Below are 12156 nucleotides of genomic sequence, written 5' to 3' on the forward strand. Positions count from 1 at the left end.
TACATAAATAATAGAGAACAGACCACCCTGGAGCTGGCCTGAATTGCATGTTTAAAACCTACACATGTGTTAGAGAGAGTGCAGCATTTCTGCAAGAAGCTAAGAGATGACCTTTAGCTTTTTGCAAGATATTTATCTCCCTGACGCCCTGTAGTTGCCAGGTGTGGGGTAGAAGTGTGAATGAGACAATCTTCTCTCTTTACATCATAGTTTGATGTTCTCAGATAGATTTATATTAATCAACATAAATCTATTAGGTATAATTTTAGCTTTAATCTTTATTTTTGTGTGCTTTGTATTTTTCCAAGTTTCAACAATGAATAGGTACTTCTTTTGTAATCGGAAAAACAAAACCCATGGTAAATGGAATTTTGAAATGAAATGTATTATCTGGATACTGTGATGGGCACAGAGAAATGTTTAGTGTGGATGTATAAAATCTGTCATAAGTCAAGACTGCAGGCAGCACAGGCCTTTGGAACTTAGAACATGGTGCAAATAACCACCCCACCTCCATCCCCTAGAGGACTCCCTGGTATTGTCATCCGTTACCTCAGTCTCTGTCCTAGACTATTTGTCTTTCCCCGTGGTAGAGTCCCTTTAAGTGTACAGGCAGTAGCTCATTGTTTCTCTAAGTCTACAGTACAGGACAAAGGAGGCTGTGCAAATATTTGTACAATTTTTGCTCAAAGGCTTGAAAGTGAATTGAAGCTGGACACCTGCTCCCAGTTGCTTATAGTCTAGGAAGGGATTACTTGTGTAAAATGGCAGCAAATGCTGCCTAGCAGAATATTCATGACTTGGGTGAGCCTGGGACTATTTTTATAAGATGGGTGGGCTTTGCTTTTAATGAATGTTGAGGGTTTCCTTGGAGGTCAAGATGTGAATTTGGAAAGGACAAAGGAGCAGGCTGGGAATAGGAGGGGAGACAAAAGTTATTGAACACACAGCATGCACTTTTCGTTTCTACAGTTTACAGTCACCAAAGAGGATGGCTTGCTCATTTATCAGATTAATAATGGTGATGATAGTTACTATTTTACAGGAACTGATGTGTAAGGTCCTATACTAGGGGCTTATACTAGTCAAGACTCTCTTGGTTGCAAGTGACAGAGAAATCCAATTCTAATTTGCTTAGGGGAAAATGGGGTATTTACTGGAACATGTGCTTGAAAAATCCAGTGGTATGTGGGATTCAGGCACAGCAGAAACCTGCCTATGACATCCATTCTCTTGTGAAGGTAAATAAAAAAGAAAGAAAGAAATCTGCCTATTTCACCACTCTGCTTTCCTCTGTCAGCTGCAGTCTCTGGCACAGTCTCCCCAGGTGCTGGCCAGATGGTTCCCAGCTGTGTCAGGCTGCCATCCTACCTCTTCAGCAACCACGGAGGAAAGAGATTTAATGGGAATAATGGTCTTGAGAGGCTTCCCCATATCTATTTTCCCTGTAGGAAGCTTTTCTTTTTCCTTCCCTGTAGCCCCTTTCTCCATTAAGGCTCGGTGGGTACCACTCAGAACTCAGAGTCCACAGGAAGAGGGAGAAGATGCCTCCTCTAGAACGGAAGGTAGCATAGACATCCTCAGGGAACTGGGAAGGTGAGGGAAAGAAACAGGACATGAGTCTAGGAAGTGTATGATGTCTGATTCCATGAGGACCTGAGGCCATCCCTATACCAAGTGTGGACCTAGCGAAGGGGGTGGTACAAAGACACAGATATCAGATAGGTTAAGGAGGAAACTGAAAGCAGAGAGGGCCTGTGTTTTATCTCTGGGCTGAGACTCTGCCCCCACAGTATGCCCTGCGCCATCAAGCAAAGCGCTGGTGTGGCAAATTTTGCAGAGAAATGGCTAGAGATGGTGTCCTGAGTTACCTTTAGTCCCCTTGTGACAGAGAAGGGATCCAGGAGTGCCCACATGCTCCATGCAGAGGGTGACAGTGTGTCCACGAGTGAACCCAGCTGCCATGGAGTCACAGAGGCTGACAGCACCAGCATGGACATGTGGCCCAATCCTGCAAACAAAGCCAGGTCCAAGGCTAGTTGCAATCGCTGGCAGAGAAGCTGATTTTCTGCTAGAACTAGAGCTGTGAGGCTGTGAGCCTGGATCTGCCAGGGTCTCATGTGCGCATGAAAGCATAGCTCATGTGGAAGAAAGCAAAGCTGACAGGGGGAGTCCCTGAGACCCTGGGACTAAAGCCAGGCCTGAAGCAGACAGGCTCTTCATGTACACAGCCCATCAACCTTTTGTGGTTTAAGCTAGTGTGAATTGGGTTGTCTTTTACAGCAGAAAGCACCTTGACTAACCCATGTAGAGAAGAGGGTGACAGTGTGAGCTAAGCAGTAGAGCCTGGAATCGGTGACAGGACAATCAGAAGGGGGAGAGGAGACATTGTTGGGTGGGCTGGGGTGGGCTTCTGTGGGGGCCAGGTGGGAGAGTTGGGGGTGATGCTAAAGGGGACAGTGAAAAGATTTCATGCTCATGGATTGGGAGAGGCTGTCAGTATTCAGGGCAGAAAGAAGGCCCAGGATAGCGCCGCATCGGGGGAATACCAGAGGGGGACAGGCAGCGAGTCAGGTACTGACGAGCCATTAAGGCACCTGATGAAGAAGGCATGCCCGGTGGCTGAGAGAATGGCGAAACCATGGGGATAAATGGAGTTGGGAGCTTAGAAGAGGTAAAATTTGGTGCCAGACGTGGTAACTTGAGGCGGAAAGTTCTAAGAAAAAAACCGGAGGGTAGGGGGAAATATGGCTAACATATCCGGGCCAAGTGTGTGGATTTGAGAGTCATCAATAAAGGAGAGAAAGCAGAGGTCAAGGGATAAGATCCTCCCAAAAGTGCACCTTAAAGGTATATAGCAGCAAATTCGAATCCGTATCTATTTTGCCTGAGGCTAGTTGTGCTAGGTCACACAGCTGTAGACCTCGAGCTGACAGCGAAGGCCTCTCTGACAATCGCTGTTGGTCGTTTCATCTCCCACAGAGAAATCTGGTGGGAATCTCCACCAGCTGGTACCTAACATTTGCAATAAATGACCCACAAATACTGATCAAACCAAATACAACCGTGCGTCTATCAGATGTCTAACGGGGCGTTACAGGCAGCCCTCAAGTGCTCTGAGGCTCTTCAGCAGCTGCTCCAAGGAAGCCGCGGGCCGGGAGCAGGTGGGAAGGGCGACTGCGCAGGGCCGCGACCTCCCTGGGTCCCTGCAGGCAGTTGGAGACGGAGCAGCAGCGAGGACTAGAGCAACACAAGGCCGGATGTGTTCTGAGCCGGAAGAGAAGTGTGGGATAGGCCGAAAGGGGTGGGTGGTTGGGGGTGACAGTTTGGGTCTACGTGGCAGTAGGCTGACTCCAGACGCTCACGCCCACCCGGCGATAGGATCAGCGGCGCCGGGGCAGGCACGTGGCCCCAAAGCACCCACACCAGGGCCCGGGCCGGCCAGGGCTGTGTTCCTGGGCCTTGGCGCGCGTCCGTAGGTCGGGAGTTGTGAAGCGCGCAGGGGCCCCGCGCGTCTGTGGTCGTGGTCCCCGCGCGCTTGGCGTGTCCGTGCCCGTGGCTTTGCACGCCGAGGGCTCTGCAGACTGACCAGTCTCTCGGGGCTGTGTTGGGCCTCCCAGAGGCAACGTCTTCCAGCAACCCCGCGCGGTCGCCCCCACCCAGTCTCACGGCAACACCGCCTCCAGGGCGGAGCTCCGGGGCGCCTGGTGCTGGGCGGGCCGAGCTGAGCCGGGGCACGGCGGGGTCGGCAGGGGGCGCTGCCGGGCCCCGCGACTTGCCCGGTGGCCGGTGCGTGCCGCCCTCGCCTCCCCTAGCGCCGGGAGGAGCTGGCGGCGAGCGCCGAGCCGGGCGCGCAGCGGCGGAGCTGGGGCCGGCCTGGGACCATGGGCGGTGAGTGCGGCGCGGGCCTGGGCCGGGGCGGTTGCCGTTGGGGCTGAGCAGCGCAGAAGCTCGAGGCGGGTGGGCATCCGGGGTCCGGGGTTGGAAGACTGACGGGGTACCCCTAACTCGCCAGTGGGAGAGGGGCGGGAAGGCTGGGGGCGCTTCGAAGCGTCGGGTCTGAATCCCGCGACTAAGCCTCCTCCTTTATTCCCCCGCTCGCCCCAGAGCCTAGAACTTGCGCCCTCTCTGCTGCCACTCCCCCCGTGCGCCCGGTGTCCCAGCCCCAGCGCCCGCCCCGTAGCCCCCTCTCCCAGCGCTGGCGCCGTCTCACGCCCGCTGCGAACCCCCGGCTCTGTCTCCAAGCCCTCGTCCCCTGCAGCCCCGCACTGTCCCGCGGAGCCCGCCTCAACCTCGCCCCTGCCCCTTCAGCCCTCTCCCGCACGGACCCCGCACTCCCGCCGCCGGATTCCAGCCGAGATTCAAGCTCCCAGGATACCCCTTCCCGGGTGGTCCTGAGCCGGCTGGTCTCCAGGTAAGCAGGCGGCCGCAACTTCGCGGCCTTTCCCGGAGACGGGGCTGGCTCCTCTTGGCAGCCACCTGCAGCCTGACGCCTCCGGGAGTCCCGGGCCTGGCCGCGGGGCAGCCCGAGTGCAGGTTAACATTCCTGGATGCGCAGGTTAGGACCATGTGGTGTAGACCCACGACGTTGCTTTTGCTGGTGAACTTGCATATGTCCTGATCTTTTAAATAAGCTGGGTTTGTCACACACACACACACACACACACACACACAGAATGGATTTGCTTAGGGTAGGTTGCCTGCACACACACACACACACACACACACAGAGAGAGAGAGAGAGAGAGAGAGAGAGAGAGAGAGAGAGAGAGAGAATGAGAATGAATGGATTTGCTTAGGGTAGGTTGCCTGCTTTGCAGCCGCAGCTGCCTTTTAAATTGTACCTGTGGATGGTAAAGGATTCGCGGTGCAGGACGTGGAGCCATATTTCCCGCTTCGGCTGTGAGTTCAGCGATTGCGAGGGGGCTCTGTGGGAGAGTGAGGTTATCACCGCCTGGCCAGCCAGTGTCTTTGTGGGAAGGCAGGGATCCTTTGTAAGCATTCAACAAGTAAAATTAGGAGAGAGGTGGAATCAGATCGAGCTGTGAATGGGCAAGTGTAGGGGGGTGGATGGGGGATCGGAGAGTGCTCCACAAATGGGTTCGTTTGTTGATATTTGCAGAAGGCCCGTGGGTGTGAAGCTGGCAGTGCGGGGCGCGACCGCGGTCGGGCTTGGCAACAACTTACCCTCCTCAGAGGTGTTGGTGCCCAATCGGGACATTTGTGGGAAGGGGGATTATAGCAGATGGATCAAAAAGCCTCAGGCGCGGTGGCCCACGCCTGTAATCCCAGCACTTTGGGAGGCCGAGGCGGGCGGATCACCAGAGGTCGGGAGTTCGAGACTAGCCTGACCAACATAGAAACCCTGTCTCTACTAAAAATACAAAATTAGCCGGGCGTGGTGGCGCAAGCCTGTAATCCCAGCTACTCGGGAGGCTGAGACGGGAGAATCGCTTGAACCCGGGAGGCGGAGGTTGCAGTGAGCCGAGATCTCGCCATTGCACTCCAGCCTGGGCAGTAAGAGCAAAACAACGTCTAAAACAAACAAACAAAAAACCCTCGTGGTCCCTGGAGAGAGGTGGAGATGCATGGGACAGCCTGAAAGCCAGTATATGAATCTGCTCCATCCTTTCTCCTGGCTTTCATTAAGTCCTGGATTAAATTAATTGCTTGTCTCAGAGAAAGGATGTGTAGGGGAAACTTCTCTGTTAGGGATTGGCTCCTGACCAGCCCACCCTCACTGATGTGTTGGGAGGCTGCGTTTGGGCACCAGGAACAGCGTGGGCCACCTGGTCTTTGGAGCACAGCACTCTGAGTGTTTGTGGAACTGCAATATCTGTAACTCTTTTTTCTGTTGATCAGCTTGAATAGTAATTAGCTCAATCTTACTTCACTATTTGTTAGATAAGTAGCCCAAGGACACACTGGGGCTCAGTAGGGTCTCTCTGACTGTCCAGAAATTCCTGTGGGCTTCTCCTTAGCCCTCCCTACACCGCTCTGTGATGAGTCACTGTCAGATGCCTCACTGTGCAGGAGCATCTTCAGGGATGGGTGGAACCATCTCTGGGGCCCCAGGTCCCTGCCTGGTCTCCCCCCCTCCCTCGGCCCCATCTACCACATGGGGTACTCAGTGTTTGTGAGAAAAAAAAATGGATGCCCCGTGAATTAGTCTGAGTTCACAACCAATATCTTCTACACTTTGCTACACTGTTCATTCAAAATGTTACCCTTAAATTCAGCAGTTTTTGTTTTTGTTTTTTTAAAATGTGTCATATCACTAGAGACAAACTCATTTTTGCGTGTGTTTGGGGCAGGGAGTGCGATCTACACATCAGGCTCTGATGGTGGGTCATTAACCTCAGTGGGGACTCCAGGATTTCTATGAAGAAAATCAGTTGTCTTCATTCAAGAATTGGGGTGGGTGGTGGTGGGCACCCTTGGGAGCTACTAAGTTTGTCTGCTGAGGGTTGAGCCCACCACAGCTTCACCTAGAGTGCCCAGAGCTGTAGTCCCAGTCCCCTTTAACATTTGCTATCCCTGCCCACTGATGGAGGAAGCTCCCGGGGAGACAGGGTACCACTTGCAGAGCCCCACAGGTGTTGCTTCCTGTGGCGGGCTGGGAGTGCCTCTTCTTGCACATTCCTGGCTCTATGGCTTGCAGCTGTATTGGTGGGAGGGAGGTTGGTGTTTTGAGCCAGTGCTTTGGTCTCTTGGAGGTGGCTATGACCCACTGGCAGATGGGGCAAGGTCCAGCTCTTAGGTGTCTGTCAAAGGCCAGCCCCAGGCAGTACAGCCAAGTGCTGAGGGGGTGGGAACACTTCATGTCCCCCTTTTTTTTTTGGGAATCTGGAAAGGGCTAAAATTGACTCTACCACTTGACTGTGGAAGCCTGCACTGCCCCTGGCTGTCACGAACTTATCTTTCTTACCCAGATTGTCTCTGTCTTCAGATCTGGCTCAGAATTCCTGCAGCTGGTGAAAATCTGTTTTGTAGAAGAGGTTTAATTAATGCCTGCAGTCTGCAAGTGAGAGAAAGGGAGGAGAAGGAGAAAGAGACTACTATCTAGAGGTGGGTGGGAGAAAGGATGGGAGAATGTTCAAGGTCCTGAAAATTCATAGGGGGAGATTTCGGCCCCAGAACCTGTCCCTGGACAAGGTTCCTGGTTGGTGGATAAGGAAGTGTGCCCACATTCCAGTGTAGGGGTTATCAGTTAGGAGCAAAGTCACTGAGATAGGAAAAATGGACCCATGGGAATCTGAAATCCATTTGCTGGGCCCATCAGTCTGGTTTTGAGAAGGCCTTGAAAGCCAGCTGAGACTTGGGCTTAGCACAGTAGGAGAGCACTGAGCTGTTTGAAGTTTTTGAATGAGGTGTGTGCCCTTTTGGAAATAATGGTTTGAGCAAGATTGATCTGGGGTTTGGCCTGGGAAGCCACTTTACCATGGCTTAATTTATAGGCCCTGAGCTATAGCCCCAGACCCCTTCGACATCCCCCATTTTCCAATGGAGGAAGTTCCTAGGGAGACAGGGTGCCACTTGGAGAGCCCTCCTGGCCGCTTCAAATTACGACCATCTCACCTGAGGCGCTGAGGAGAGAGTCTAGGTAATTGACAAAAGGAGCAGTGGCTTGGAAGGTCTGTGCACCTGTACTTAGGAGGTGAAGAAGAGGGGGCAGCTTTCTAGTAGGATGGTGGGCCTTTTGACAGAAGCATCTCCCAGGGACTCTTCTTGAACCTGCTGCACAGCCTTGCAGGTGAGCGAGGGCCCATTGGAGCCTCTCAACCTGGAGATGCTGCATGGCAGCCACGAGGAGGCACCCGTGAACCCAGAATGAATTTCAGGCTCTGCTCTGACTCCAAAAGGTAGGAGGGCCCTAGCCAACTAACACCTAACTGAACCACAGACTCTGGCCTGTTTATCCTCCACCCTCAACACTGGCAGGCTTCTCTGACCCTTCTTGGACTTTGGCTGGGGAAGCCACTGGCTTCTGGAAAAAGTTCAATCTGCAGTGATAGCAGGAACAATCTCAGGAGTGTGGAAGAAGTTAATGATTAAAAGGCATAGAAGAAGAACTGGATGGCAGCTTGGGGAGTAGTTCCTGCAGTCAGGAGGCAGCCATCACCTCATCCCCTTGGCCAAGTCATCTGTGCATGCATCTGCCCCTCCCTCCATCAGTGGAACTCCCTCTGAGTTGTGTACTCTGGGGAGGAGGAGAGTTTGGGGGAACTCAAACATCTAGTAGTAGAGACTGTAGTAACTTTAAAATTCTCTTTGTATTTGCAAAATCATTTCCCCAATTTACACATTCATGTTTCAGTTTACAGGGCATCCTTTTGTCACCTGCTTGCCACCCTTTCTGCCCCCGGGCTTGACCAACTTCCTTAGAAAGAGCTGTAATCAATAGCATATTAATTAAAAAGCATATTAAGATGAAAATGATTGCACCTGGTTTTGATACTTCCACTCCCCTTTCCTCCTCCACTTCTGTTTGTGGTTACAGCCATCATTTACATTAAAGTTACAAATCATTTTGAATACTATTTGTCCCACCCCTCAATTATTCAGGGACATGTGTCTTTCCAACCAACAAAACCACAGCTTGCTTTCCTAGGCTTACCTCATTCTTGGATCCAACACCAACCTTCAGGCCTTCAGAGATATAGCAGTATCATTTTGAACTTTTTAACTGTAAAATAAAATGAAGCTCTTACTTGCTAAGTTTGTCCTCTGCAGACATAGGAGAATCTAGTTAGAATTAAACATTTACTGTCTGGTTAAGGCTTTATGCTTCTAAAATGAAAGTGGCAGTTGAATTACCGTAAAGTTAGTAAAGTTGTAGCATGAATTTTTGGAAGCTCAAATAGTAATGGAAGGACTTACAGAAACTATTAAGCTTGAATATCATTAAAACATGGAGAGATATAAATATGAACCTTGTCCATGATCTCATTTGATCCAGTAAGCCTGCGATCTGCTTAGAGATGGGAAGATGGGACCTTGGGATTGTTAAAAGGCTTCCTCTAGAATTTAGATCCCTTAAGCAGAGAAATACTATGTAAACCTAGATATTCCTGCCCACAGTTGCTTGATAACTGGATGTGGTTATATAGTTTTTTGATAATTGTAGGTGGTCCTATTCTTAGGGGTGAAAGTAAGTATTGGTTTTCTCTAAAATTTTCTACAAGTCAAACAAACAAAAACTGTATATGTAGTATCCAGAAACCTGGACGGACTTTTCAAGGTTTGTGGATGTCAGCGGTTCTCTGTTGATGACTTCCTAATACTAGAGTACCTGAGTTGGTTGTGTATGCAGCACAGTGCAGTGATTGAGTGTGTACCTTCAGAGGCCAAATTGACTTTAAACCCTGGATCTACCATTACTAGCGATATACCCTTGAGCAAGTTACTTCTCTGGGCCAGTTTCCTTATTTGTAAAATTTGGGTGGTGATAATAATACCTACTTCATGGTACTGTTGTGAAACTGAAATATAATAATACATGATGAGGGCTTAGAAAAGCACCTACCACATGGTACATGCTTTAAAAATGTTAGCTGCTATTCCTATTCATTCGTTTCTTAAAATTACCTTTTAGGCGCCAAATGACTGCACTGAGATGATGGATACAGGATGATGGTCTCTGTCCTCATGGAACAGAGGACATTATACTTCAGTTTGTGGTGAAGGATGTGAACGGTGGTGCAGACTGATTTCCAGTCACTTGCTCACTTACAGCCATGAGAGGCTGTGAAAGGGCTGACCATGGGGTGGTGACCTTGCCAGCTCTTTGAAACAGGCACTCATTTTGACTTGTCTGTGTCTGACACATGCTGGTTGTTTTAACTGTCACTCTTGGCCACAGGTTGTTAGTGGGAAGCATGATAAGAGATCCTAGATCTGTTTATTCACCTGGTTTTGCCAGCACTATTTTTGGTCCTGGTTGACAGAATGCTGCCCTGGCTACTATTTTGGACTGGACTGGCTCTTCAGCAGCCCCAGAAACCTTTGGTACTATCAGAGACCCAGTTAACTTAGCAAGAAATGGCACAGCTGCTCCTGAGAGCAGGTAGGGGACTAGCCAGAGGCAGGAAGCCAGAACACCGCATTTCCTGTGTCTGCTGTAGCTAGAAACTTCTTGACCCAAAGAAACTATGTTGACGGGCATGGGTTTTGCTAACTGGTGCTGGAAAGAGAAGTCCTTCCTCCTCAGACCTCGCTTTGCTTGCTCTGTGCATCCTACAGAGAGGCCCCAGCATGGCAGCCTGCCCGACTAGCACCTGCCATCACGGAGCTGGCACAGCCTCCAGCAATGGGCTGTCGACCAGAAAATCCTTCTGTGATTGCTGCTTCAGGAACTCGAGTGCTTCTCTGCCTCGTTTGAGCGTGATTAGCCCAGCTTGTACTCTACATACACTGGAATACTTCATACCGATAAGTCAGCAGTCAGATTGGAAAACCAGTCATCAGTTATCTTAGTGGCAACCAGCTTATTTTTATTTATTTTTAACTACGGTTGACCCTTGAACAACTCGGGGGTTAGGAGCACTGATGGCGCCCCGCCATGGCCCCCCACAGTTGAAAATCCAAGTATAACTTTTAAATCCCCAGCATCGTAACTATACATAGCCTACTCAGCCAGAAGCCTTATTGATAATGTAGTCAGTTAACACATATTTTGTATGTTGTATGTATTATATGCTGTATTCTCACAATAAGCTAGAGAAAAGAAAATGTTATTAAGAAAATCATAAGGAAGAGAAAACATTTCCTATTCATTAAGTGGAAGTGGATCATCATAAAGGTTTCATCCTCATTGTCTTCACATTGAGTAGGCTGAGAAGGAGGAAGAGGAGGGGTTGGTCTTGCTGTCTCCAGGGTGGCAGAGGTGGAAGAGAACCTACATGTAAGTCGTCCTGCTCAGTTCAAATCCATGTTGTTCAAGGGTAGACCCATGTCCTGGAATTTTAAATGAAGTTTTGTCTTAAAAAAAAAAAAAAAACAGGGCCGGGCGCGGTGGCTCAAGCCTGTAATCCCAGCACTTTGGGAGGCTGAGACGGGCGGATCACGAGGTCAGGAGATCGAGACCATCCTGGCTAACACGGTGAAACCCCGTCTCTACTAAAAAGTACAAAAAACTAGCCGGGCGAGGTGGCGAGCGCCTGCAGTCCCAGCTACTCGGGAGGCTGAGCCAGGAGAATGGCGTAAACCCGGGAGGCGGAGCTTGCAGTGAGCAGAGATCCGGCCACCGCACTCCAGCCTGGGTGACAGAGCGAGACTCCATCTCAAAAAAAAAAAAAAAAAAAACAAAAACAAAAAAAAAAATCTTGCCCCACACTTGTAAAACAAAGAAACAGCAGATAATGCCAATCTTTCGTATGTAGGGAGAATTAAGATAAAAGGGGGAAACCCTTTCTCTGTTTTACAAATGGCTCCCCAGGTGCTCTGACTTCTCTGGTCGTGATCAGCTCTTGAATTCCCAGACTGGAACCTCTTTTGTCGCCCATTTGTCTGTCTCCGTTGCAGTCCCTAATGGAAACACAGACCTGAAAAATCAAAGCTTGGGCATTTATGGTCGAAGGTCGTGGCATGGATGGTTGATTTTTTTGGCTCTGTCTTCAAAGTGAAAAATCACCATCTTCTTCGAGAAAGAAAGTATATTTTGGGAGGTGGCTAGCGTCAGCAGGCAGGAAGATCTAAGCAAGCCTGTCTCATCCTCAGTTCACATAATTTCTAGCATTGCTAAGTTAGCAGCGTATGATTTTTTTCTCCTGTTGTGCATCTTGCTCTAATGACTGCTGATTATCTTGAAACAGCTGCATTAATTGATGGTGTTTAACGACTCGACTTACACTAAGTAATCGCAGTTGGCTTGGCTGAGGATCTCGAGTTCTTTTACTTGCTTTTTAGCTTGAGAAGTGTTTATTTACTGTGTGTGCCAAATGCCAGAAGGGGAGTTGGGAACGCCTCACCTCAGTGCCGGCCCACTGCCCAGTGCTCACACTGTCCTGGGACATCATCATGTGCCACCACAGCATCCGTTCCCAGTGTATTCTGATTGTCTGCTCATGGGCCTGTCTTCCAGCTTGATAGGGAGCCCCTAGAAAGCAGGGGCCATACCCAGCTCATCTCTAAAGCTTTGGCCTGTAGCACAAGGAC

The 12156-nt window shown here is 50.0% G+C and overlaps 1 protein-coding gene across 2 annotated transcripts in view; it reads left to right on the forward strand.

Moving 5' to 3' along the window:
• The first annotated feature begins 3776 nt into the window (after positions 1 to 3776).
• Positions 3777 to 12156, forward strand: part of PXYLP1 (2-phosphoxylose phosphatase 1) — a 65695-nt gene continuing 57315 nt past the window's right edge. Inside the window, exon 1 of one of the 2 annotated variants that reach the window (XM_015131963.3) lies at positions 3777 to 3891. The gene's annotated coding sequence lies outside the window, so the exon portion shown is untranslated. Of the gene's footprint in view, positions 3892 to 4300; positions 4415 to 12156 lie in introns of those variants that run through there. The other variant, XM_028843385.2, reaches the window with a different exon arrangement.

The sequence above is a fragment of the Macaca mulatta genome, chromosome 2, assembly GCF_049350105.2.
Source record: "Macaca mulatta isolate MMU2019108-1 chromosome 2, T2T-MMU8v2.0, whole genome shotgun sequence".
Lineage (NCBI taxonomy): Eukaryota > Metazoa > Chordata > Mammalia > Primates > Cercopithecidae > Macaca > Macaca mulatta.